The sequence below is a fragment of the Dasypus novemcinctus genome, chromosome 5, assembly GCF_030445035.2.
Source record: "Dasypus novemcinctus isolate mDasNov1 chromosome 5, mDasNov1.1.hap2, whole genome shotgun sequence".
In the NCBI taxonomy this organism is placed as follows: Eukaryota; Metazoa; Chordata; class Mammalia; order Cingulata; family Dasypodidae; genus Dasypus; species Dasypus novemcinctus.
The window spans coordinates 74346105-74353261 of record NC_080677.1 but is presented as its reverse complement, the minus strand read 5'-3'; the positions used below and the strand labels follow the sequence as shown (position 1 = coordinate 74353261).

Here is a 7157-nt window from a genome sequence, read left to right as displayed (position 1 = left end):
AGAGGTACTGTCACTTTCAGATGAGGTAATTGCAGTCTAGAAGTTTTTTTTTTTTAAATGTCTTTTTTTTTTTTAATTTCTCCCCCCCCCCCAGTTGTTCTTCTATGACTGCTTCTATCCTTATCAGCGGCACCAGGAATCTGTGTTTTTTTTCATTGCATCATCTTGTTGTATCAGCTCTCTGAGTGTGTGGTGCCATTCTTGGGCAGGCTGCACTTTCTTTGCGCAGCTCTCCTTACAGGGCACACTCCTTACCCACGGGGCTCCCCTATGCAGGGGACACCCCGGAGATACGCACATCATGACACAGGTCAAGGAGGCCCTGGGTTTGAACCGTGAACCTCCTGTGTGGTAAGAGGATGCCCTATCCATTGGGCCAAGTCCGCTTCCCTGCAGTCTAGATATTAAGCAACTTTCCCAACATCTCAAAGCTAGGGCATGGAGAACACAGGATGACCCTTCTTACACTTCCTCACAATAGCAGGCCTCTTTACCTCTGGTTTACGATATTGTCTCTGAGATTTTTTAAATATACAGTGGACTTAGTGAAAAGATCATGGTTTATTATTGCTTAATATTGTTTATCAGAAAGAAAATTGTTTTCTTTAAACACTTTTGCACTTAAATATGTGCGAAGATATTTTGTCCTCTTGTCCAATCAAATTGCAACACTGTTAATGCCCTTGAATGTTTACATCTAAGCAAAAACCACATGATAGCAACTTTGTAAACGATTAGATTTTTTTTCCTCAGAGGGAACATTTGAAATGTGGTATTTAGGCTCAATGTGATTAAAATATGTTTCTTCAGCTGTGTGAAAGGCTGTAAAGGAGTGGGAGAAGGAGTGGAATGTGACAAAACTATGACAAAGGAGCTAGGAAAAACATTTCAGGAACAAAGAGAACTAATTAACTCAAGCATACGGTTCATCTCACTCTGGTAAGAGCTAATTGCCTTTTATGCACTCCAACTGTTAAAAGTACTATGGTGTGGCTACTCATGTGAAGGTAAATAGAAAAATTGTTAGAGAGTATTGAACATCATAATGCATCCTAATTTTTTACAGAATTAAAATCCTTTCCTTCTAACTACTATACAGTTCCAGTATATTAAAATTTCCGGTCGATTTGAAATGTGTTTTGAAAATCTTCCTAAGGTATATTAGTCTTTATTTCATCTTAATATTAATAAAAACACTATGACAAATACAAAATATAGCATAAATACTAAAGATCAGTGATATTCTTTGAATGTTTAAGAATTATCAGTGGATAAAAAGTGTTATTGCTTAATTCTGTAAAGCCTGATATAAAATGTGCAGAAAAATATAATGAATCACTACCAAACTCTGAGCATTCCATAAGTGTTTTATTTTGTATATTTTTGAATATTTTGGGAATACCTCTTTCTCTTAAATGTATATTTTAGACCTTAAGGAATAGTAGCTGATTGAGTTTTACTATGATCCACGTATCTATATAATCTCTACTTTACACAAAATATTTCAAAAATGAAATCATTCTTTCAAGGCAAAATTTGAAGAAGTGTTTTTTTAAAAATCATTTTTATTCTTTCCCAAACCATATAATTAGTTTTCTACTGATGGTTACTAGTGAGTATTACTGCTGAAAATAATTCTAAATACATGTCTGTCTTTTGTCCCAACAAGGTCCTGGCAGCAAATGAAGGAAATCTATTGCCTATCCTTAAAAAAAGGTGAATTTCTGCCTTCTGTTTCTTCTAGAGCCACTCTACCCCATGATTTTCTCCAAAGTATGACACAAACCTCCTCTAACTGAGCAGTGGTTCTCAGACTTGAGTGTGCATCAGAATCACCTGGAGGGCTTCCTAAAACACAGATTGCAGGACACCACCCTTGAGGTTCTAGTCTACTGCCTCTAGGTTAAAACCTTGTAACTTGCATTTTAACATGTCTCCAGGTGATACTGATAACATGTCTCCAGGTGTTAATTCCAGGGACTACACTTTGAGAAACCTTTCCCTGATAAAACCAACTCTGATCAGAACCATATTCTAAGAGCTTTTAGCATTAATGTCTAAGTGTAGAGTACATTTGAACATTTGATGACACATTTTTCCATTTTCTCTAGTCTTTTTCATGTGTAAACTTAGCAAGGATAAAAACAATCTATTTGTTCCAAATTTTCCAGGGTATTAGATACTCTGTCTCTCTTAAATCCCGGCCATTTAACTAGTGACCAGGTGTTACAGAAATATGAGAAAGGTACAAAGTCCTTTGAATTCATTAGGTACTTACCTGTATACCATGTTATTTGGGAGATTAATTTTATGTTATATTTTTATATTCTAAAAATAAAGTACAAGTAAAATAATTAATTCAAGAAAGATATACTGGAGTAAAAAGTCCAGTACTTCAAAGCTAATCCTGACTTTACCAATAGTTAGCTTTTATACTTTGGGCAAATAATTTGCTTCCCCTGGAACTCAGTTTCTACATCTGTATATGAGGGGGTATCGCATTAAATGAGATGTAAGTCTAGTGATAGGATTTAAATTGTAGTATAATACCTTTTTTTTAAAACCGAACTTATTTTACAGACTGATGATACTTTCATGTTATTCTGAATTGCATAATGTTTTATGTACAAAAGGGAGTGAAAATTTCAAGCACTGTCTTCCAAATTAGCCACTTGATATGCCATTCCAATACAAGATAGGATGGAAAATATCAGGAGATGTGATACCTCTAAGGTTGAATTTACTCATTCCTACATGCCTAAACCAGCAGACGAAAAAGTTAAACATAATCTATATAGTGCTATGGGCCATTTAATTTTAACTGGGGGTTCATTGTGAATTTTCAATGTGCTTGACATAGAATTCAAGAATTTGTATCATGAAACCTCAATTACGCATAAACTATCTTGCATTATAATAATAAAAAAATGACATGAAAGAGTAATTTAGAATTTAAATAAACCTTTCATATTTAGAGCAAGAATAAAATGTTTTATCTTTAAATTTTTAATATAAAACCACAACGTGTAGTTTGTTCTGTAGAATTAATGAATATACACCACTGCTTATTTTCCACTTGTTTTAATGACTTAAAAAATAAGGATTTTAGATTGTGCTTTAAGGAGATATTTCTTTCTCTCCTTTAACAAAATAGTTTAATTTCAGTTCACTTTATTTGCCTTAATAACATTAGTGCCCATGGCATTTAATAAATTTCCCACGTTAATGTAAAATGAATCAGCCCACACTCCTATTTTTTATTGAATCTAACTTGCCTATCAAGGAATGCTGGGACGAAAATATACTGATAACAAAATTCTTTTAGGATCCCAATCGCCAATGTGAAGCGGCTAAGCGAGTGGGGTTTGGGGCGCACGGAGGTGGAGAAGTGCCCCTCTCTGGTGGCCACGGCATCCATCGGGGCTCCCTTCTTCCAGGGCTTGTTCTCTGAGGGAGGAAGCGGGCAGGTGGTCTCCTTGTCCCGTAAGGAACCAAGAGTTGGTAGACCTTCTGTTATCCGGGGGAAATACGGGCTCATTGATCGGAAGGAAGGCTGGGTCCCGCCAGAAAGGCCCGGTCTGAGTCTAGTGAGGAGCGCCTGAGCCAGGTTTCTGGCCCAGTGTTTTCCCTTCTGCAGCCAGAGGCAGACTGGTCGAGAGTTAAAGAAACCAAGTACACCCATGACCTGCTATAAGTGGTAACAAAATTAAAAAAAACACACACACACACACACAAAAACCAACAACAACACGCACACACACAAAAACCCCAAACAAAACAAAACAACAACAAATCTATGGGAGCTTCAAAGAAAATTGAGGAAGTAGGCCAAAAACCAGAGCTGTAAGAAGCCTAGTAAAGACCCAGGAGTTCCAAATAGTGCTCATTTCAAGAAGGTTCTTCCTTGGGAAGTTGGGTAAGGAAACAGCAGCTTGAAGAACTACAACAGTAGCAGAAACTCGATAAGCAGAAGGAACAAGAAAAGAAAAGAAAAGAAAACCTGCAGCTTACCCTGATGTTAAGTCATCTATTAGGTGACCTGTGTTGGAAGCATTTGGGCAATGCAAAGTTAAGAACAAAGCCAATTTGAGCAAACAGAATCCGAATAAGTTATAGTGTTAAGTAATTAAAATGGTATCTTAATCTAGGTGATTGAGACCTCAGATGTTGTGCTAAAGGTGTTGGATGCCAGAGATCTCTTTATTTTTTGTGTTTTTTAAAATCTTTAAAAAAAAATATCCTTCCTCAAGATGGTTCCCTCATCTGTCTACTCACTGTGTCTACCCGTTTTCTCTCCGCTTTGTGTCTGCTTGTTGTCTGCTCATCTTCTTTAGGAGGCCCTAGGAACCCAACTGGGACCTACCGTGTGGGAGGCAGGCACCCAACTGCTTGAGCCACATCTGTTCCCCCTAGAGATCCTCTTGATTGCATGTGTCCCAGGTAAAAGAGACCATTGTCCAGGGTGGACAGGAAAAGCTGGTACTTGTATTAAATAAATCAGGAGAAGTTAGAGACCTGGCTAAATGACCTGGAAAAAGAATTGCCAATAGTGGTCATCAGAGCCTCAACAAACTTGATGGACAAAGGGAAGATAATCACGGTAAAGAAGAAAATTGCTTCATTCAAAAGTGAAGTCTGCTTTGGGAAAGAGGGCCTTTGAAGCTTCTTCAAGGTTTTCAGGATACTTACAACAAAGCCATTTAGATTGGACTTACTGGTTTCCCAAGTGTGGGGAAAGCAGCAGCATCAATTGTTAAAACAAGAATGGCCATGCAATGATTGGTGTATCCATGGGCCTTTCAAGGAGCATGCAGATTGTCCCCTCAGACACACAAGTTGCAATCATGAGCTGTCTCCACTTAACTGTGCTACTGTGCTTGCTTGGAGAAGTCCTTCAAGTACTGAAGTAATAAAACAAGTGGAGGCTGCCAGTGCCATCCTGTCACAGGCTGACACTCAATAGGTGGTACTGAAATTTAGTGTTCCAGATATACAAATTCTCTGGAAATTTTTATTTTGCTTGCTCAGAGATGACTGCCCTGTACACGAAGCCTAGACTTGGAAAGTGCTGCCAAACTGCTATGGTCTGAATGCACTGGAACCACCTTAAATTTCTGATAGCAGCCCCATACATCTTAGACTCTTCCCCACATTTTAACAAGAGTATTGTGGCAAACATGAAATGGGGCTTTAGTCTGGAAGCACTTGAAAAAAAAAAAAAAACAATGCACACAGGATTCAAGCCATCAGGGACCCTCATTTAGCCAGTAGCATTTTTTTCTAGTCTTTAGATATGACAAATGGCATAATAAAGGGAAAGGACATACCTGAGGAAATGCCAAAACAGAAATAGAGGAAGCAAGAGGAGGGGCAGGTGAAGGACAATGAGGACATTGACAGTGGCTAGGAAATAGTTGAGGGTGAAGAAGGTGATGAAAAGAGCTCAGAGATGTTCTCCCTGCAAGAGATAATGGCAGGCAGTGCCTAAGGAATCTAAAGCAGGGCAACAACTTTATAATCAAGAAAGAAGGTCTTTTGTCTTGAGTAAAATGACTGAAGAAGAGAAGCATATTTACGAATTCAGAACAGAATACGTACACCACAACCTAGTCCTTTATTAAAAGTTTTCTTAACATTTTGAGCAAGTTCCTGAACCTTCCTATGTATAATATACTAATGTTATATAAACTGTGTAAATTTACACAGATATAAACTGTGTAAATTTGTAAGTATCATATGAGACACTCATTAAAAGAACCAGGCAATTTCAAAACATGTTTTAGAGCAGTTCAGAATAATTTTAGTTTACATTAACAAATTAAAAGTAAGCTAGGACCTAAGTCTGTTTCAGAATTTAAAAGTTTCATGTTGATACTTGTAATCTCTGTGGACCATTAATTCACTTTTCTTTGATCAACAGAAGCAAACAAGAGCAGCAGCTGCATTCACAAAAACAAACAAAATGTCCGGTCTCATTGTCACACACTGATTTTGTCTACTCAGCACATATGCTACATTCTTCAAGCAATGAACAGGAGTCAGTGTGAGTCATTACAAAATCATAAGAACTGTAGAAACAAGAAGTGTTTCACTACTCCACTGATTTAATTTCGTATGACTTGAGAACCATTAGTCTTTTTAGTTTCTGAAAGCACTGCAGAGTATCCAACAGAAAAATGCATGAGCAGATGGTTTTGCAGAATGGGCTAGCACATGGGATCTGTTGTTTCCTAGCTGTGCGCACTTGAGAAAAATTCTTAATTTCTCTTTCTCCTTTTTTTCATCTGTAAAGTAGAAACATTTTTTTTAAGAACTAGTTTATAAAACAACTATTAAGTCTAACTTTTTGACCCCACTCTCCAATGAGGCAGCATCTGCCACCCCAGTATTGTGCCACATAGTACTTCTGTGCAAAGCACTCCTATTGCTTTTATCACACTGTATTATAAATGTTTCCTAACTTCTAGATACTAATTTTTTTTCCAAAAAGCCTTGAGAATAGCGTTTGGTATTAATTCTTAATAACCCTAATACCCAGCCCCCAGGACTTAGAAAATGCTGACCACATAGTATGTATTATTTACTTAATAAATAAAATAATTCTTGATGATAAAATTAATAGTTTTTTATTCATTTGTAGGAGATGTAGCTTTGATTTTTAGGATCCAGCAAAGCATCAATGAAAAGTCTATTGGCCTGGTCAGTGTGGCATTATAGCTGAATCAGGAACATATGTTAACAGAGAATGAGCTTCTCCTGAGTGTGATGGAGTTGGACTCAGATGTGACTTCTCTACACATGCCTCTTCTGTCGCTTTTACTGAACCTCTGGTTGGTGCTGGGGTTGATGTATGCTCAGGAGACTTGAATCTCTGGACTGTCCAGGTGCCAACTGGGCCCCGATCCTCTGCAGAGTTACAACACCTATTCTCCAGTTCATTGAATGTACCCAGGTCAGCTGATGGGGAGGTGAATATGGTCAACCACCACACCAAGGAACTGAGAGAGTCTACAATTGCAAGCAGGAAATCCCATCCATCAGCCATGTGGGATCTAAAACCCTCTCAGTTTAGAGGTAGAGTGGGCATCACCATCCCAGAGTCGTCACGATGGAGGAATAGAATATGGATTAGAGTAGACTTACTGGTATTCTAGTAT

The 7157-nt window shown here is 37.8% G+C and overlaps 1 pseudogene; it reads left to right on the top strand.

Moving 5' to 3' along the window:
* The first annotated feature begins 301 nt into the window (after positions 1–301).
* Positions 302–5621, top strand: LOC101429313 (guanine nucleotide-binding protein-like 3; annotated as a pseudogene).
* The last annotated feature ends 1536 nt before the right edge of the window (positions 5622–7157 follow it).